At 45.2% G+C, this 21,768-nt stretch overlaps 1 protein-coding gene and 1 long non-coding RNA gene across 2 annotated transcripts in view; both read right to left on the bottom strand.

Moving 5' to 3' along the window:
- The window catches only part of DOCK3 (dedicator of cytokinesis 3), a 791,467-nt gene that overhangs the window by 407,941 nt on the left and 361,758 nt on the right, over positions 1-21,768 (bottom strand). The window lies entirely within an intron of this gene.
- LOC109289202 lies at positions 4,738-7,307 on the bottom strand. The gene is made up of 2 exons (XR_002095320.1): positions 5,882-7,307; positions 4,738-4,896 (listed from the first exon to the last, which is right to left on the bottom strand). It is a non-coding gene; the product is annotated as an uncharacterized LOC109289202 (long non-coding RNA).

Here is a 21,768-nt window from a genome sequence, read left to right on the forward strand (position 1 = left end):
GACCATGTGCGTGGCCCTCCTATTCAGCAAGTCATGTAGTCTATGGGAAGCAGAGAATAGAAAAAATCCTTTTCTTCCCATTTTAAGGTATGATCAGCTAACAAATACATCACATTGTTTTAGTGTTGTATAATTGTGCATTAAAAGGCATATATATGCAGGGAGAGTCTAAAATCTTGTGCAGCTATATTCCCAACGTTAACACTCTTCAAATATTTAGGGTTTGGGTTTTGGTTTTAGCTTCTTAATTTCTTTCTTTTTTAAAGATAACGAAACAGGTAAAAAATATAAGAAGATGTATTCCAGTAAGTATTTATTCAAAACCCTACTCCCTCAAAGTAAGTTAGTTTATGCTAAACATTTTCAACTCAAAAGAAAATTTGCTTTTCACATCCATTCAGCATAGGGCTCAGGGACTGTAAAGCAGCTGGCTAGCTGCCAAAGGCTCCCTAAGTGTAGAAGACAGTTCTGGGCAGAGGTGGGGATGGATGCAGCCATGGGGTGTCAACGCCTGATGCAGGTGTACAGGAACAGGCTGCCCACACACAGCTGCACTGGGCCCTGGCTGGGCCAGCACCATGTGCCAAATCTGGCCCCAGATGGACCAGGCACTGCTCATCTGGCCCAAGGGGCAAAGAAGTTAGGTATCACTGGCCATTGGTTGTTTATGAAAGCGTATGCCTCTCTGAACCAGACAATCTCTAAGGTGGCACCCTGCCCAGCCTGACTTCAGACTAAGGCCCCTCTACATATTACATTTATGCTGTAATCAATGTTGTAATTGGGGCATAAATAGGAAGAATGCTACATAAGAACTCAATTTAAGGCACCATAAGATGGGAAACAAGCTATTACAATATTCCACATATAATACAGAACATTTTTATGCCTTGTTAAGTGCTAAATGTGTATGCAATCAGAACATGCCTTGCGCCTCAGCCTATATCAGAGCTGTGGGGCAAGACAATCACCGTGCTGGGTTGTGCGGAACCCCGCAGCTTCCTAATGCCTGGCACCCTGACCGAGGTGGTAAGTCCCCCTCCACTTGGTACCCTGAAAACAGCAGGGTGTAGCCTCATGCAGGGCTGCATCCATGGCTGCCAGCCTGCCAACATGGGGGAGTTGTCAACTGGGCCTCACTATACATCCAGCATCAGGCTACATGGCAGGGATACCCTGCCACATATTCAATTTAAGGCAGGATGGAAACTGGCCACAAAAATATTACACTTGAGTAATATTTGTGTGACTGGTTTCTCGTTTTGCAACACCATTAATTGCCTGAATGTGTGGGTGGGTTACTATTTATAGTGCAATTAACCGATTAATTGCATCTTAACTGTAATGTCCACCAGGGGCCTAAAGCACCACCTTGCCCTGCCTTGAAACCTCTATATTTTGTGTATTGTGATACATGCGCATCAGTGAGAACTATGGTAGCATACACGTTTGGCATTTCACAAATTCTGAGTGCTTGGTTATGGAACTGCATGAACACAGCTTTTGTATTTGATTTCTTCTAATAGTTTTAAAGGAAAAAAAAAAATAGAAGAAGTTGTTTCACTCTCTACCCAGGCAACTGGATTCATTAATACCAGGACAACAACACTGAAATTAGCTGTGCAATTACAATGGAAAAGTTGTGCAACTTGCACATAAGATTGCCATCAATGTCAAATTAAGTATTTTATTTAAAGAGGGAAGGTCTTTCACAGAGTGTACAATAGCTATACAGTGCGATAAGCAGAATTCAGCCAGCAGTTCCTGGGCAGTGAATTTAAAGCACAGTGTGCAACAAACAGTAACTGGCAAGTAACTGTGCTTCATCCACTGTACAAACAGAACAGCATGATGCAGTATAATTCTTAATTTGTCCCTTAGAGAGTTCACAGGTTTCCTTTATGCCCAGAAACTCATTTCCACGGAATGTGGAAGGGCTCATCACACTTTTTATGAGGACCTTGGAGGTGTCTAAAAGGGAATTAAAAGGATTTTAGTGGCCCGTGCAACTCAATCTGACAATACCTTTAATGGCCAAAAATCATTTTAAGCACCTATGCTCACTCAGCATGTACAATTTGGATCTCAGAGATCTCTAACCACCTCTGTTTTGGCACTTAAGCATGTTCATTTTGACCACATAGGTGCCTAGGCCCCATCTAAGTTCCAGTGATTCAGTTTGGATCTTTCATAAGTATCTTGACTCTGTTTACATCTATGAAGGGCCTGATCCATTAAGCTACTAAAGATGGACAAACTCGAGTTTTCAAACACTCAGAAGTGCCAAATACTCTGATTTTCTCTAGGACACAGAGAAGGTCAGTTTTACTTCCTAAATACTATTTGCCTGATAAATGTCAATTTTACAATCCAAAGGTGGCACAGTTTATTTATTCTTTACAATTGAAAATGTGTGCTTCTTCCTCACTACTTAAATTTTCAAAAGTGGCTAGCCTATTTTTGCTTAAACTTACCAAGTATGATTAATCCTTCTGCTAAGCCTCTGAAATTTCAGCCAAAACGTGAAAAATACTGAACCTCATTAGCAACTGGGAAATGGGAATTAAAATGGAAACACTTAGGCCAGGGGTATCAAAGTCATCCGGTCCTGCAGGCTAGATAAGAGCCAGATCAGACTCACAGACCAGTCCCCACATGCCAGGTCCAGCATGTCCCCTAGACTGGTCCCATGTACCAAATGAACTTGTGCTCCAGAGAGGCCTCATGCTCTGCATGCAGCATATGTTGGCCCCAGCCCTGTGCACTGCATTCAGTATGCACCAGACCAGCTCTGTATACCACATGCAGCACACAGGGCCAATCCAAGATCCACAGGCAGCCTTACTAGTCATATAATAGGAGTCCATGGGCTGTATCTCTGAAATCCCTGACTTAGGCAATTGTAAGTCTAGGACTAGGGACAGACATTCAAAAGCCTGAGCCTGAATTTGTTCAATCTTTGCAAGTTAGTCTAAGCTGCCTAAGCTGAATCAGCTTGTAACTGTTCAGACATTCCCTCCGGACTGAGAAAACACAGGCACCTGACTGCAGTGGCTCAGGCTAGAAGCTGGGGTGGGGGGGCCTCTACAGCAGTCCTCCCTTCCCTTCCACAGTGAGGAGGTGAGGGGGGTGTGGCCAGGACCCAGCAGGACACACTGATTAGGGAGGGGTTCCCCCCACCTTGCTGGTCAGCGAGGGAGCCAGCAGAAATTTACACAGCAAAGAGTTACATAGCATTAATCAGACCATCAGAAAAACAAAAGGATCTTTCATTAGTTTAAGCTCTTCTTAAACAACTTTTTTCAAGGAAGGAAGGGAGGGACATTACGAGGTACCTGTTGATTAGCTCCAAAAAGCCCTAAGTGGATGCAGTACGGACTGTAGCCAGCATGTGGTGTGCTAGCTAATACTGAGAGGTGTCTGTGTTAGGTAGAGGGGAGGGTGAATCCCTGCTTGAGCAGAGAGTGGGGGGCGGGGTGAGGAGGGGGAAGCCAGGCAGATGCCCTGTATCTGCAGTCTCTGCTGGAGCTGCAGCCAGGGAGCAGAGGGGAGGGGCCAGCCCTGCTGGGCTGGACCAGACAGCAGAGCCCTGCCCAGCAAAGCATCTGGGATTCTGGGGGACTCTGATTCAACTTAAACCAGAAAGGGGTCTGGGACAGACACTGTGTAAACTGGTTTGACCAAAATCAATTAAGTATGATACTACATTCAACCAGGTTTATCTGAAACCAGTTTCAGCCAGTTTATGTGCACTGGACACCTGTTCTGTTACAGGTTTAAACCAGTTTCTGATCACTTAAGCTGGTTTATGTGGAATGTCTGTCCCTAACCCAGTTGCCACTAGAGATCCAGATATCTTGGAAAACTAGGGACAGAAGTATTTATATTTTAAGTATAACAGGCATAGATATCAAAACTGAGAAACTATAATGATTAGCACTTTACATATGATAGAGAATCTGAATCCCCATGAAACAACCACACATATATGCATATATTAAAGCCTTCAATGAAGAAATCCCTTCCAAACACATGGATGTCAGGTGATAAAAAATTAACAGATGCTATATTAATAGTATTACCAAAAGCAGTGAATATACAGTATTATCCTTTACATGGGGGTTTATAGGGTACCATTATAGCATTACAGGAAAGACTGCCAAAGCTGATCAGTTTGAAATTGTTCCGTTATTTCAAAATTCACTGGAGCTGCCAATTCAAACAGTGCTTGGATACGTTATGAAGATGTGAAGATGCTATCCTCTAATTAATACCATTCAATACAACAGTCATAATGGCATTTAAACCACAACCTCTGAAATGTATCTGATAGTCTAAATTTAGTTAAACCCCATACACCATGGATTTCTGGTCCATAAGATTCTCATGCTCTAATTCTAAGTCAATCCTGCACAGTACCTACTCTCAACAAATGAAGGCATCTTGTTGTTTAAACTCATATTTGGAGTGTGAAGTAACGACATTTTACATAAGATATTAACTTTTTGTCAATGAGACCTGTTCTGCAAAGAACTGATGACAGAACACTTGACTTACCAGAGACAAACAATGGCCCATCTACACTACTACTACGCTAGCTGTTTCTAACATTGGTAGCCCTGAACCAGTGTTATTAATAGAGGGATTTTTTTGCACAAGCTCCCCAGTCCAAAAGAGAGCTATATGACGTGGTGTTTTTACTGAGTAGACCCTCTAAAGAATGCTTTCTTTTTTTTAAATTCTTATGTTTGTTACCCTTTGCCCATAACCTGATTAACCTCTGACGCCACTCTAGACATAAATCTTCTTAGGAAAACATCCTGAGTCTACAGACCACTTCTCTTGACAGACATCAGCACCGGACAAAGTCAGTATTGAGCTGGCAGGAACTCAAGACTCTTTCATAGTTTCTAGGGTCGGAAGGGACCTGAGAAGATCATCTAGTCCAACCCCCTGCCATGGCAAGAAAGAGTACTGGGGTCAAACGACCCCAGCAAGGTGTTCATCTAACCTCTTCTTAAAAACCCCCAGGGTAGGAGCCTGCACCACCTCCCTTCGAAGTTGGTTCCAGACCCTAGCCGCCCTGACCGTGAAATAGCGCCTTCTGATGTCTAACCTAAATCTACCCTCTGCCAGCTTGTGACCGTTGTTCCTGGTCACTCCTGGCTGTGCTCAGGGGAACAGTGACTCCCCCAATGCCTTCTGATCCCCTCTGACCAGTTTGTAACAGGCCACAAGATCCCCCCTCAGCCTTCTCTTGTGGAGGCTGAACAGGTTCAGGTCCCGTAGTCTCTCCTCATAGGGCCTGCCCTGCAGTCCCCTGATCATGCGAGCGGCCCTCCTCTGGATCCTCTCTATGCTGTCCACATTCCTCTTGAAGTGCAGCACCCAGAACTGGATGCAGTACTCCAACTGCGGCCTGACCAGTGCTGCATAAAGGGGGAGGATCACCTCTCCGGACCTGCTCGAGATGCATCTGTGGATGCATGACAAGGTACAGTTGGCCTTCCTAACTGCCTCCCCACACTGCCAGCCCATGTTCATCTTGGAGTCAATGATGACTCCAAGATCCTTTTCCGCCTCCGTGCTGACAAGAGGGGAGTTCCCTAACCTGTAGGTATGGTGCTGGTTGTTCCTCCCCAGGTGCATCACCTTGCACTTGTCTGTGTTGAAACACATCCTATTCTTATCCACCCACCCTTGTAACCTGTCCAGGTCCGACTGTAGCCTGCTTCTTCCTTCTAATGTGCCCACGTCCCCCCACATCTTAGTGTCATCAGCAAATTTGAACAGGGTGCTTTTCACCCCCTCGTCCAAATCACTGATGAAGATGTTGAACAGTGCGGGCCCAAGGACCGAGCCCTGCGGAACCCCACTGAACCTGTTTCACAGAGCCTGTTTCTGAAAGTGCTAAAGGGAACCTTGGTTCTCTTTAAAAACATATTTAAATTTCTAGCCCTTTTCCTTATATAACTTGACTCATAAATATGCTGAAATAAACCAGCATGGAAACTAAAAGGAACCATCTAGCTGGACTTTTGGTTAAGGGAAATTTTAAAGGCTGTATCTGTAGCCCCCAATATTTTTTTTTCAAAACAGTTACCTGATTTCTTGGCAATAGTTTTATGAATCGTATCAGCCCTTCAAATCTTAATAGAGTCTTAGAATCTTAACACCGGGAATAGCTATTAGATCATTCAGTCAGATCTCCTACATAACAGAATTTCTTGCTGTTACAGCTGTATTAAGCACAATAGCTTGTGTTTGACTAAAGAATATCTTCTATAAAGACATCCCGTGTTAACCAGTTGGTTGTTTCAGTACTTAATTACCTTTACTAATTTCTAATGGCATGGGCACACAGACTACTGTTTGTAAACAAGGATGGGGATTTGCAGCAGCAATTCAGATGCTCTGTGGTCAGGCTTGGATCATCCATACAAAAAGAAAGCTACGACATGGTAGCTTACCTTTCTTTCAGTTAAGCTGTTTTCAACTAACTACCTTGCAACCAACAAAGAGAACCCACTTCTTACCTGACCGTTCATCTCGGGGCCAAAAAAACATCAAACAATGTACCTGTACCACCGTTGCTACTGTACATGGTAGGACATGGTACCATGTACAGTTCTTTAGGTGGCTTTCAGTGAGATACAAGGGAAGGAGTTATGGTGGACTGAACCACAGCATGGAAGTGGTAGAAGGGTTTATGAATCTGAAAAGGAAGACAGCATGGAATTCATATTTTCTCTTTTTGTTATGTTTGCTTTCAGGTGAAGGCTTGAAGAGGGAAGAAAGCAGAACTGTATATTTTGTACAGTAACTAGGGAAGACTTCATGCATGACTAATTGAAGAAGAAATTTTTAACAAACGAGGGCTCCAAGATCATACACAATACTAAATAATTCTATTTATGTAAAGCATAAGGAGAAAGGACTAACCACAAGATGATACTACCCAAATTTACGATATTTAATAGTCTGTGTAAAGAAAAGTGGATCTACCAGACACAGACAATAAAGTGATGATTCAATTAACTAGGAATTAAGCTATGAAGTGACCTATAAAAAAAAAAGTTGTAAAACTTTAAAAAGAACAGGTTGTGAAGTTGGAAGCCTGATTTGGACAAGTATAATAAAAGAGGGTTTTTGACCATTTGGTTACCATGGTCACTGCAGAGGACAGGCACCGCTGCCCCCATTTGCTTCAGGTAACCTTGAGGTGTAACCTGAGCTGTATACATTCCAAAAGGAGGGGGGAAGCTGCTCCCTTTGCCTATGTGACTGGCCTCGCACACGTGGGTAGGGGCTTGAACTTCCTATTGTTCAAAGCAACGACATCAGGACTGGGAGGGGGGCTAGGGACCTTGCCAGTGTACCCGGCAACCAATGATGCGTTTCAAATTGGTTGGCTGGCAGCCAACAACTGCTGGCCTTCAACAGATCAGGTAAATGAGGTCATAAGGAATATATAAGTTAAAGACCACCCAGGAGGAGGGGCGGCAACCATAATGAAGAACAGAGTAGTGAACCTCACCAGCTCACTTTCTCTCTCTCTTGAAACACAGAGACACACTATGAACTGCCTGCCTTCAGAGGAAAGCTCTAATAGTCTCTGGATGATACTTGTGAGTAAGCTACTTGAAATCGAACTAGATATATAGCTTACAGTAACTCAAATGCGTGATCAAAGGCTATCATGCCACTGTTTCCTCTAAGGGTTATTTTTTGATATTGCTCTACCCTGTACCCTATTCCAAACCTACTCCTTGTAATCAATAAAGTTATCCTCTGTACCTAACAGGGGAGACTTATTGGGAGAGGGTCTAAATTATGCCTTGGGGTTCCCCTGGTCCGGCTAAGGGAGACCATGATTTGTGCTTCAGACTAAGGGAAGCACCCCAAGTTCTTGCAGTGGGTCAAGTACCCTTTAGGTCTATAAAGCCTGTGTACCTCATAAGGCACAGAGCCACTAACAGACCAAGACTCGTGAGTGGTGGCAGCATTAACCCCAGGCTTGTGGGTGTGCTCCAGGAAGGGGGTCAGCCAGATGTGAGGCATCCCCTGGGAGATACTCGGGACCTGGAAGGTGGTCGGGCACAGTGAGGTGGGTGGCTCAGCAGAGAAGCACTCCCTTCTGGCCTGCCACAGGTAGATAGAAAACTGACTGGATCATTGGGATCAACGGGTAGTGATCAATGGCTCAAGGTCTAGTTGGCAATTGGTATCAAGTGGAGTGCCCCAGGGGTCAGTTCTGGGGCCATTTTTGTTCAATATTTTCTATAACGATCTGGAAGATGGGATGGATTGCATCCTCAGCAAGTTCGCGGATGACACCAAGCTGGGGCGTGTAGCAGATACAGTGGAGGGTAGGGCTAGGATTCAGAGTGACCTCTACAAATTGGAGGATTGGGCAAAAAGAAATCTCATGAGGTTCAAACAAGGACAATTGCAAAGTTCTGCACTTAGGACAGAAGAATCTTATGCACTCTTACAGGCTTGGGACCAACTGGCTAAGCAGCTGCTCTGCAGAAAAGGACCTTAGGGTTACAGTGGACAATAAGCTGGATATGAGCCAACAGTGTGCCCTTGTTGCCAAGACGGCTAACGACATACTGGGCTGCATTAGTAGGAGCGTTCCCAGCACAGAAGGCTGAAGAAGGCTGAGGGGGGGGACCTGGTGACTGTCTATAAACTCACTAGGGGGGACCAGAAGGGTTTGGGAGAGACCTTGTTTCCCCTAGCGCCCCCTGGCATAACAAGGAATAATGGCCACAGGTCGTTGGAGAGTAGGTTTAGATTAGACATCTGTAAGAACTACTTCACAGTTAGGGCGGCTAGGACCTGGAACCAGCTTCCAAGGGAAGTGGTGCTGGTTCCTATCCTGGGGGTCTTTAAGAGGAGGCTTGATGCCTACCTAGCTGGGATCATTTGAGCCCAGTTTTTTTCTCCTGCCCAGGCAGGGGGTCAGACTTGAAAATCTACAAGGTCCCTTCCGACCTGACTTCTATGATTCTATGAAAACCAAGATTGACTCATTCAACATCAACAGTGGAGTGAAGCAGGGGCGTGTACTGGCTCCCATATTGTTTAACATTTACTTCTTCTTCCTGCTTCAACATGTATTCCATGATGCTCAAGAGGGCATCTACCTCTGCACTAGACATGATGGAGAACCGTTTAACATTGCAAGGTTCAAAGCTAAGATGAAAGTGAAGGAGATCATTACAAGGGACCTGTTGTTTGCAGATGATGCAGTCCTTGTGGCTTAAGAGTGTAGATGCCCTACAACTCATTACCAAGTTCTCTGATTCATGCAAAATCTTTGGGCTAGCAATAGTTTGAAGAAGACTGTTATCATGCACCAAGGCTCTTCAGAACCATTTCCAGATATCACCCTAGATGGTACTCATCTGGTAGCTACTGACCAATTTTTCTACCTTCTACTGTTATCAGCAATGTAGATCTTGATGCTGAGCTCACTAGTAGAATCAGCAAAGCAGCCAGGAAAGACAGAGCCTGAAACGATAACAAACTGTCAACCAAAGTGAAAATTCATTTTTATAAGACATGTTTTATCCATTGTTCTATATGGCTCAGAAACATGGACAACTTATGCCTAAGATATCAAAAGACTAAACAGCTTTCACATCAGATGCTTGCATAAAGTTCTTCAAATAAGATGGCAAGACAGGGTGACACATGTGGAAGTGTTAAATTGTGCTGGTATGTCATTCATGGGGACATTGATTAGTACAAAAAGACTCAGGTGGGTTGGTCATGCCAAGCAAATGCCAGATCACAGGATCCCAAAGAATGTGCTGTACTCTGAAGCTTACCAAGGGTCTGGAAAGAGAGGCAGACTGCTGCACAGATTTTGGGATGCTTGCAAAGATGACTTAGGGTCCTTTGGAATCTCTGTGGGTGACTGGGAAAGGAATGCACAATGTCAATCTGGCTGGCGAGTCAGCTTGCAGATGGAGTGAGGCATTATGAGGCAGACTGGATCAAGTTTTGTGATGACCAGCATCAGAGGAAAAAAGAATCTGCTGCTCAGATCCAGAGCATTCCTAGTGCATGGGTGTGCCCTACCTGTGGGCAGTACTGTCACTTGTGCATTGGACTCAGCAGCCAAAGAATTCACAGGTGTATACACCACGCCCTGTACAGAATGAGTGTGCCAATTGATTGAATCTGCAATCTCATGTAAATATCAGCAGTGCTTGGTAAACCAGTTTAGTAAATATTTTTTTCATAGTACTTTTGTTTGATATTTGTGATGGACATATATTCAGTCATACAAGTGTGACAGTACAAAATACTGGTAGTGTAAAACTGAAAGCTTCCCAATACAAATATTAATCCACAATATTGGAAAATATATGACTGATTTAGCCAACCACAATCCAGAGCCATCCAGAAACTATGAGAGTGAAAAAGGGAGACGATTGCCAATGCTCTCACTCAGTAGGTAAGCAAGGTAAACGAGGGAGGGAAAGAGAAAGAATGGAAAAAAGGAAGAGAAAGCAACAGAAGAATCAGAGGGGAAATGATGACTGTCAATATTTAGGTTAGGGGAAACTTTTAAAATAGTGTGGAGGAACTGCAGCAAGTACAGTAGTGGAAGAGAGATGCAGAAGAGAAAAGGAGTCGCTTTCAGAAAGAGTAGGAAAATAAACTGTCAGAGAATCTGTCTCTGGGAGGCAGGAAACGGCACCCAGAAGAGGGAGGGGGAATCCAGAGACTCCAGGGCTTGTTGCAGCCAGAGCCATAGTGGGAACAGAGTGTGAGCAGGACCTGAGGGGCTGTAACTTAACCCCTTATGGTCCACCAGTTATACAACCCTGGTTTAATAAAAGGACAGTCAGGGGAGTGTTGCAACCACCACCTGCCTTTCTGTTGTTCAGCAATATAGTAGAGACCAGGACGGCTTACAATCGTAGGTTTGAACAGTACCTACCAGCTGTAGAAGCAGAAGAGAAAAATGAGAAAAGTCAAATTCTTAATGTTTTTGCATACTGTGGGGGAGGAAGCCCTGGCTGTTTATACCACCACCTTTGCAGAAGGCCAAAACATGTGGTTAAGTGTAATACTGTCCAGATTTGAGATTTGTAAGACAAAAAAAAATGAGATCCTTCAAAAACACATTTTTTAATCTGCCAACAAACAACAGGAGAAAATCTTGATCACTGAACAAAAGAGACTGAATAAGAACTGCTTTTGGTAACCTGACAGAATCTCTGATTAGAGATTAAATTATTTGTGGCATTGCAGACACTGCATTACAAGAAAGGCTACTGTGTAAGGGAGACTTGTCTTTAGAAAAGACTACCTAAATTTTTGCAGGGCAGCAGAAACTGAAGACCCAGGCAGTAAAGCTGATTCCTACACCAAAAGGGATCATCTGTGCATTAGGCATGAAAAAGTGTATCCATAAAAACCCACATCACAGGGTGGAATTTTCCAGTGATAGGAACCCACCTTACAGAGTGAGATTTTCTGCGGCAAGGAGCACACTACTAAAGAAAGAACTTAAAGCTGATCATATAGTAAGTGTGGAAGGCAACAGGGCTTCAAATGTGCTACATTTGGAAAGCTCTGGTATACAAGAGGAACCACTTTGCCAAGTGTTGTGAATCTCAAACACAAATCCTTAAGTGCATATGGCTGAGAGCATACCAGAAGAGTTTGATATTGATATGATGGAATGAAGCGAAGCAAAACAGGGGGCCTGGATTTTGCCAGTGGAAGTGCAAGAAGCAGTAGAGTCATTTAAGTTGGACACGGGAGCTCAGGTGAATATCTTATCAGATCATGAACACAGAAAATTAAAATTGAGACCCAAAATGAGCCCAACAAACATCAAAATAACTGACTATTCAGGAACAACTATACCAATGAAAGGGAGATGCATCCAATATAACAGTAAGGTGTACAAACTCCCATTCACTGTGGTACCTAAGGAGGTGACACCAATTTTGGGTCTGACAGCTCGTGAGAAACTGAATCTAATTAAGTGTGTGCTTGCAATACAAGACGATACAAAATGTATGCCCTCCTGATGATCCTTTTGACTGTCATGGCCCAAGTCTGGACAATTTTCTTAGAAAGAAACCAACTGTTGCAGAACACAAGAAGCAACCACGTCCATATGGGAAGAAATGTACCTGCAGTCACAACTGCAAATACTATCAGCTTCAGTAGTGCGTAGCTGATGAATGTGTCATATCCAGAAGCACAGCTGCAAAAACTACAAATGAAGGACTGGTACATTGCTCCATGTAGCACTAAGAACAATGACAACGTGGGAACTGGATCCTAGCATAGAACTCAAGTCTATCAAGACTTGGAGGGAAAGCCTCCCCTCCAAAACCAAATTAGAAACCAAGTCATCAACAGGGATCTGAGTTTTCCATTTGCCATTGAAAAACACAGTAAAAAGTGGATTTTCTCATTTTAAGGAGAAAAATGCGGATTTTCTAATGTTAAGGATACAAACACAGATTTCCCCCCTTAGAAGAGAAAACCACAGGAAATGGCAGGTTTCCCTTTGCAGGCTGGCAGAGTTCCTACGAGATATAGTTTTGGGTCCCCCGACATGAAGCTGGCAGCGGGAAAGTGACAGAAGAAACTGGTGACAGGGGTGGGGGTGGGTGGGCAGGGTGGCGAGTGGCCCAACGTGAAGCTGGCAGCGGCAACATGGAGCGGCAGAGTGTTCACGGCTGCAGGGCCCCCTGCAGCTGCAGGCTCTGCAGGATAGGATGGGCCGGCCCTGCCTGTGTAGCCTCTGGTTCTTAGTCAGAACATAAATACCAGCCCACTGGTTATGTAACAAAAAACCTCTCCTCACACTGGGTCAAAAACCTCCTTACAGGCTACAAGTCCCCCTTAGCTTTATGCCCCTTCCTACACTCATCCTGCTTAGGAGCTCCTCTCCCTGCTGCCTGCAGGGCCAGACTGCTGGCTCTGGCACAGGCCCCAGGTTTATATGCCCTGAAGCCCTGCCCCTCTCCCTGTCAGGCAGTTCCCCAGTAGCACAAGAGTTTCCCCTTTTAATTAAGGGCCAGCCTGAGCTCCTGCCACTGCAGCCCCACACAGTCAGCCTGGCCTGCTGCACCCTCTTAAAGGAACAGGAGCCCTCTGGCTCCCTGTTACAGGGGGATTATCTTAAATTTATCCCCCCCCCCGCTGCAGCAGGAAAACAACAGCAGGGGCCAGGCAATGGAGCAAACAGAGACAAGGGGGCAGGTGGAGGGAAAGCGGATGGAGGGGGAAGAGAAGAGGGCAGGAAGCAGGGATGGGAGAAAGCCCCTTGCTCCCTTGGTGAATACCTCTCCACCACTTGCCTCGCCCTTGTGCTGCTTTCCTTGCTGATCTGGGCACAGGTGGAGCTCCAAAGCGACTCTGCAGGAAACAGCTGTGCCAGGGGCCTGGCTTGGCAAATACAGGTTCCTCCTTCCCTGCCCTGCTCCCCTCCCCTGTCTCCCCTGCTGGCAGGGATCAGGTGGCTCAAGTCTGCTCCTGGCCAGCAGGGGAGACAGGAGGGCTGAAGGCAGCAGTCAGGGAAGGAGGAACCAGCACCTGCTGAGCCAGTCTCTTGGAACAGTTCTGGGGCTCCCTTATGCCAGCCACAGCGGAGAGTTGGACCCCTCTAGCCAGGAACTGTCGGGATCCACTGGGCAGGAAAACCTGTCTGGCTGAAAAACACAGCAGAAGCCTGGTTCCTCCTTCCCTGCCTGACAACCTGCCAGCGAGAGAGGGGAAGGAAGAGGAACCAGGTAGGGAGCAGAGCTAGAAGCAAGAATCTGCATGCTGCTCATGCTATCCCTGCCCCAGCTGGGCTCCCTGCACAGCCACTGCTCAGAGCGCCCTGCTGGAGTGGTGCCACACTTGATTCTAAATGAGGCTTTGCTTTCCTCCGGATGGAAGGGGGGAAAACCTCACCTTGGAATTGAGTAAATACAATATTTGCTTGTCTAAAACAGAGATCTGCAACATCCCCTTTTCAGGGAGTCATGATGTAGGAGGAGATAAGGACTGTAATACATAAATTAGTTTCTCATATGGGGTCCTGCTAAATTCAAAAAAGTTATTAAGGGGGAGCCTGGAGTCTATAAAAAGGCTGAACACCACTGCTGAAGTCACTGAGATGTGGTATACAATTACCTGAGCCACTTTTAAAGTAACTAGATTGGATCTTAGTAGCAGGCTAGTTGCAGCAGTGAAGACATGCCTTCAGCTAAAGAGGTTCCTGATGTCTTTATCTGTAGCAACCTCACTTCATATTTGTTCTCTTGTCCCTGCATATCTACCGCAGTATAGATACAGTATACTCTCAGTTTTGCTTATGTAGGCTTTTCTGAAGTAAGAATATGCTCAAGAATACAGAGACACGGCCTAGTTTGCTCCTCCAAAATACCATCTTTCCTATCTTACTGCTTACTACATACTTTACAAGCATTAAACAAATTCTCACAATGTTACAAGGTAAATACTTATCATCATCATCTCCCTTGTTGATAAAAAATATAGTGGCAAAGAGGACGTGATTCCCCCAAAACCCAAAATTAAGTTAACACTGGTGCCTGCATTAAACCTGGGAATTCTTAGATCCCAATTCTATGCTTAGATCAGATCACATTACTCTGTTACCTGCACAGTATTGCTCATTTCAGCAATGAGTAAGTGCAGCTGTCCATGAGTTAAATAATCTTTATCCAAGTCAGGGCTGTACAACTTTTAAGTGGCTGGGGATTGCCTGTCCCACAAGATGCTCCAGTGGGGTTCACAGGCTCCTGTAACCCCATGGATCCAATCCCATTGCACTGGGTACCCACCTCCTGCCCCCATCCTACAGCACACGCCTGCTACACGGCACATGGCAACACAACTGCTGCAAAACCCATGTTGTTCCCCCACCCTCACACAGTTGCACTGTGTGCCCACCTAGATCCTTCCCTATCCCCCCCCCAAAATGCTACACTGCATGGCCTTGGCTTCATCCTCACCCACACCATATTGCAACACTCCTTGGGGTAGGCACAGAACACATTAACTGGAGGAGGGAGGGAGAGCCCAGAGTCTGGCTCTTGTTGCAGCAGGAGTGATTACAGGGAGTCACAGGCAGGCAGAAGCCCAGGCTCTGCAAGTTAACCCTGGAGGTACCACCAACTTAACCCCTGCAGGGATGCAGCCTGCAGGTCACCAGCTGGAGAGTTGTGATAAATGAAGAGAAGAGAGAGGTAATGAATTTCAAAGCTAGGTTTAATTTTACTCAGACCATGTTGTAAAAGATTAAATATAATTTTCTGTATGCAATTCATGTTCAATTGCTTTTCTTGTCTGTTTCTGTTTCTTCTAGGGGAGACATTCAAGCAATTTACAGCTATAATTGGAGATTTTGCAGGGGTTTTAATATGATTTTAATGCACCTTATAAGGAAAAGATAACCTTTGGCTGCCAATTAATGCAAGACAGCGGAGCAATTTGGTTAATTCCTGCAATCCCATCTCAAGTCCCATTTTATTGGTGTCTTCTTTACTGCTCTGCTTCTGTGTATCAGGATTTACACTCTTATACTGCAGCATGAGAAGTTCCTCCTCTCAATGCAATGAGGAGAGCAATTGGTTCTCAGAAATGTAGCTGCATAGTCTCGTACCTAAAGAAATCGCTAATTCTAACAACGAAGGAATGAAGACCACCTGATTTTCTCAGTGAATGTTGTTTCTATCTTCTTCTCTGAAGCTGTTTATTACCTCTTTCTGCACGCTTATGGCCAGACTGCTTCCTCAATTAAACTTAAGAGTTCTTTCAGATGGCAGAAAGAAGCAACAGATAAACTTTTCCTGCGCTGCTTTCTTCAACTGAAAGAACTACACAATTTTGCAACAAACTGGGAATTAAGCTGCCATGTTAACTGATTACAAAACTATTCAATAATCTTTGACTTTACTGAAATAGTTCTAATGGTGCACCCAAACATTAAAAAAATGATGACTGCAATTATTTTTGTTCATTGGAGCAGAAGCACATAGCTCCCATGGTGCTTAGAAGCTCCGTACAGCAGATGCCTTTCCTTGTTGTGTAGTTTCTCAGCTGCAAAAGGCTTCTTCTTATGAAATGGGTCCTTATATAAGAAAAATCTGTTTAATCATGGTATTCAATAAACATCCTAAATTTTACTTTGAGTTCTAAACAAAGGAGGAAAGAACTCTTCCATGCTGAGTCTCTCTCTTATTTTAACAATAATTTATTGAAAATAAGACGATGAACGATACCTTTGACTTCTTTCTAATGCTTGGAACCTAAGTGTAAAAGCCTTTGCTGCTATTTAAAAATATTAGGTATTTTCAATATTATAACAAATTTTCAAATGATTAGATATACAAGATTAAAATTAGATTATAAAAAAATGTAATCTGTCCTGAGGAATCACAATAAGAATACAAACTACTAATCTAGGCAAAAAGGCATACTGTATGACATGGTAATCCAAAAAAGTTCTTCACTCAGGTCAGCCATCTTCATGAAGGAAAAGCAAACGCATTCTTTCTGTACAGTGATACTCTCTACCTACTGAAATCAACAGGTGTGTGGGATGAATTCTTCACAGAAGACATTTAACAGAAATTTAACTTTTATTTGATATTTAAACTTAAATTTATTCAGTCCCTTATTGTCACAGTCGACATTAATGATCGTGAAAATCTGTTTCTCTTTCAGTCACTACTACTTCTGCCTTCTATCTTCCATCTCCTTTCTGTATTTATTTTTTCCTCTTCCACCTGGCTTTGTGAATCTCCTTTCTCCACTTAGCTTTTACTTCCCTACAGAAATTGTCAAGTCCCACCTCCCCAGTGGCTTCACTCCCACCATTTTCCCCACACCATCTGCTAGAACAAGCAATAGTAAAATACTTAATATTGAAATTGAAGTGTTACAGTTGAGCTTCAGAGCCGACATTCCAAGGGGAGTGGGATAGCTCCCATTCCTCAGACTTTCTGTGGAATCAGGTAGACAACTGTGTCCATTTATAATTGCTGCATATTGCAAAATTTTCTTCACAGCTGTAAGGACTAGGAACATGCTTTTAAAAAAAATGAAGGGTGCAGACAGAAGTGACAAGTTTTTGTCCGATTCGGCGCCTGAAAGCACCCTACAGCCATGACCAAACAGAAGTGCATGGCTGCAAAGTGCTTTAAAAGGGCCCGATCCCACATAAATCTGAACCCTCACTGCATGAGAGGTCAGATGAAATGTTTCAAAACACAGCGTCTTCAATAACTTCTGTCTGTGCTGCCTCCCACCCTGTAGGTGTTTTCAGAATGGGAGGGGGGAAAGGGAGCAGAGGGAGTTCAGTCAGCTCCCACCTCAGGGGGGCTCCAATCCACCCACCCCACCCTCCAGCATCAGCTGGGGAACTCCTAGAACAAGCTCCTCCTGCTCCCTTTCCTAGGGTTACCATATTTCCAGTTTCAAAAAAGAGGACAACTATGGGGGGGAGAGGGAAAAATGGGGGGAAGGGGATATGATTGTGGGGGAGTAGTAATATGCCCATGTCCTGCCCCTGCCCCTCACTCCCAAGCCACAGCTCTCCCAGCCCTGATACTGCCCCTCACTCCTGACCCACAGTACCCTGCCCCCTTGACCATGATGATACCTCCTCACTCCCAACCTGTAGCCCCCTGCCTCCCCAGACCTGCCAGTGCACCTCATTCCCGACCCGCAGCCCCCTGCCCCCCCAGCCCTGCTGCCCATGCAGCTCCCTGCTGCCCCCAAAGAACCCCTCCCATCCCCTTCCCCCACCTCTCTGCCCTGCTGCAGCCCCAGTACCAACTCACCCACTTTCTCTCTCTCACTTGCAACTGCTGGGCCTACGTGCAGATCACATGATACCTCAGCCTCCAATCACCTTCCCCCACTACCCCCAGCCCTAAACAGCTCCTTGCTGTGACAAGCCAGGATCTGTTGGCAAAGCAGAGGCAGAGCAAAATCCCAGACATTTTCTGATATTTAAAAAAACTGCCCAGATGGAGATGGGAAGACCCAAAAGAGGACACGTCTGGGAAAACCCAAGCATACAGTAGCCCTACCTGTCCCGCTCCCATTCTGAAAACAGCGTGGGCTGGGAGGGAGGAGGGGCCATTGCTAGGGGAAATCAGCAGCAGGCTGGCAGCCAGCAGCTAGAGTCCCCTCCCCCCTGGAACCAACAGCGAACTTCTGTTTGGTCCAGGGACCATTTCAAGTCAGAACACCTCCTGCACAGCACTCTGAGTTACAGTGGGGGGCTGCACTTCTGTCTGCGCCTGAAGGCTAATGTTTTTAAGAATCTGAATATGTCATGTAGGACATAAAAATCATGAGGGATGTCTCTGAACCACAGACCATATGTTTGACATCTTTAATCTGAACACTTCTCTGTTCAGTATCACTGGCATCAGTTACCTCACTGGAGCCCTATTACTCACATTGATTGAATGCTTTCTAGCATGTGGCATTTCCCCTTTACTGACACATTTAGTGAGCAACCTACTTGCATGAAAAAAAGAAATTCAATGACATTTCAAGGACAGATAGAAGATTATGACTCTAGCTGCTCAGAACAGATGCAGAGATGACCAAAGCAGGGACCTGGAAGGAGGAGGTGTAAAACAGGATGCAGCTGGAGCCAATCCTCTTTTCAAAACACAGTGTACCCAGGACTGTGCAGAGGAGACTCTCCCCACACGGACAAATCTGGGGGTGCTAGGACACAGGTGGTATGTCCTGTTCCTCCCCTCTCCCCCAAAGTGGTTTTGGGAAACACTAGAGCTAGGAGTCAGGGACAATCTCCAGCCAGAAGCAACACTTGCAGAAGCTGCCAAAGAGGGGAACTTCCCCAGTTGTGACCAGACTTCTCTTCTACCTTTACTATATCTGTGCCTCAGTTTCATTCTGCACCTCTACCTCTTCCTGCTTCTCCCCTACCTTGACCTTCTGTCTTCTGTTTTCTTACCATTTAGTTATGCCCTCCAAAGTAGCTTGCCCCAAAATCAAGGAACCAGCATGAGTTGTCCTGCCATTGCACTGTTCAGTCTGCTTGTTTCCTTATGACTGGTGTCTATCTTGTCTCTTTAGACTGTAAACTTTTTGAAGAAGACACCATTTAATATTCTGTGTTTGTACAGACCATGCCAAAATGGACCATCATTCCTGGTTGTCCTGCAGGTGCAAATATCATTATCACTGTCCTCCAGCCCTACTGAGAAGAAAATCTAAGGTAGTCTTTACTAACATACCTTTTTCTTCTCTGAAATCTTTGTACAGACTCCAACACAGCACTAGGTGTTAGCACAATACAAATAAATGCTAAGCAAGAAAAATGATGATCATGTAAATTGTCTCCATATAGGAGTTTTGTACTCTTTTAGAGCATGTTTGTTTCGTGGGGTCAAAGAAGTCATTTTAATTTACAACTTTTTATTAATCATCTGTTAGTTGCTTTTCTAACTACACACCTCTTCCAGCACTTTCTAGGTGAGTTATACCAACTTGAACTGCTTTGGATTCAGTCAGTTGGATAGGTTACAGGGGTGGGCTAACAGGAACAGGATGCGTTTCAATACAGACAAGTGCAGGGTGCTGCACTTGGGCAGTAGGAACCAGCAGCACACTTACACAATGGGGAACTCCCTACTTGAGAGCACGGAGGCAGAAAGAGATCTTGGAGTCATTATTGACTCCAAGATGAACATGGGCCGACAATGCGAGGTCATGGTTGGCAGGGCTAACCGGACCTTGTCGTGCATCCACAGGTGCATCTCGAGTAGAGCCAAGGAGGTGATCCTCCCCCTCTACGCGACGCTGGTCAGGCCACAGCTGGAGTATTGTGTCCAGTTCTGTGCGCCCCATTTCAAGAGGGATGTGGACAACATGGAGAGGGTCCAGAGGAGGGCCACCCGCATGATCCGGGGACAACAGGGCAGACCCTACAGTGAGAGACTGCGGGACCTGAACCTATTCAGCCTCCACAAGAGAAGGCTGAGGGGGGACCTGGTGACCGTCTATAAACTCACTAGGGGGGACCAGAAGGGTTTGGGGGAGACGCTGTTTCCCCTAGCGCCCGCTGGCATAACAAGGAGTAATGGGCACAAGTTGATGGAGAGGAGGTATAGATTGGACATCCGCAAGAACTACTTCACAGTTAGGGCGGCTAGGAGCTGGAACCAACTTCCAAGGGAAGTGGTGCTGGCCCCTACCCTGGGGGTCTTTAAGAAGAGGCTGGATGCCTACCTGGCTGGACTCATTTGAGTCCCGTTTCTTGTTTTGGGGTTTTGTTGTTCTCCCGCCCTGGCGGGGGGTCGGGCTAGAAGATCTACTAGGTCCCTTCCAACCCTAAATCTATGAAACTATGGATTCAGTCAGTTGGGTAAATCCAGAGATGATATTTAAGAAGATATAAATTACTGTATTTACTCAGACACAAGTTGATGTGTTTTCCCCAATTAGCATGAAAAGATACCCCCTTCATCTTACATTCACATACAAGGAAACCTAATTAAATACATTGTGTATCATTACATTGCTACTAAAAGAAGCACATGCTCAGTAATGGAAACCATCTAGGAAACTGATTAAATGCAGCCAACACTGATCATGACTAAAAAACACAAGGCCCCACATCGAGCAAACATACTCACAGGAACCTACCACAAAAATAGGTTAGTCTAGCCCACATGAATAAGATATATGGTAGTGCCCATTTCACTTAGTTCCTCTCAGGACTGACTCTCTGTCAAGTCATTGTGAGCCACTACAGTGAATACTTTTCAACTTTCTCTTTATTCCCACAGCTGAGCAGCACCTATTTCCCGCCCCCTGCCCCCCGCCCCCTTTTCCAGTGTTTCCTGTTTCTTCATCAGCCTCAATGGCTGGCACACATCACCAAATAGGGCCCCAGAATCCCTCTGTCACCCCCACCCTCAGCCTGTCACATATGATTAGTGTTGCTCCACCTTTCATGAGGTGGAGACAGACCAGATTGCCCTATGCCTCACCTGCATAAAACCTTTTGGAAGATACCATGACTCATGACAAGAATACCTGGTTCCAGTCATGAGTGAGGCGCTAATTAGCATATGGATCCTTTGCAGGCAGTATCTAGAGCAGTCGTCTCCAAAGCGGGGTGCGCAAGACGATCCATTGGAGTGCAGGAAGAAAATATTAGAACTTCTATTTATATTTATATAAATATACATATATTGGGGGTGCGTGCTCAAAAATTTTTTTACTGATGGGGTACACGATCAAAAAAATTTGGAGACCTCTGATCTAGAGTACACACATACTGAGCGGTGGTGGGTTGTAGGGTCACTATGGTTTTAAATGCTGTTGAATTGGCTGGGGCTCAGCCCAATGAACCACATGGTAAATCATGAGCCTTTTAGCTTTGGACTAATATCATACATAGTTTGTACTATATTATGAGCAATCCCTTGTAGTTAGAGGTGGACTGATACATTGGTCCAACATCAGAGCGGTACCAATATAAAAGAAACTGGCTGTACTGAATATCAGCGTGATGGGGCCAATAATTTGGCTGATAAATGCCCATGCTGCATGCAGCTGCAATGCAGCACTCAGGCAGTGAGGAGCACATCTGGCAGTGTGGAAAGCTGCCTACAGCTGGTAAGTCTAGTGTGGTGGAAGGAAAGGGGGGAGGGAAGGGGTATGGGGGGCAGATCAACGCCCCCTGCGGTGAGGGAGGGGGCAGGCACTGCCCAGGCGGAG

This window comes from Gavialis gangeticus, unplaced genomic scaffold (assembly GCF_001723915.1).
Source record: "Gavialis gangeticus isolate Ggan-Ray unplaced genomic scaffold, GavGan_comp1, whole genome shotgun sequence".
Taxonomy (NCBI): domain Eukaryota; kingdom Metazoa; phylum Chordata; order Crocodylia; family Gavialidae; genus Gavialis; species Gavialis gangeticus.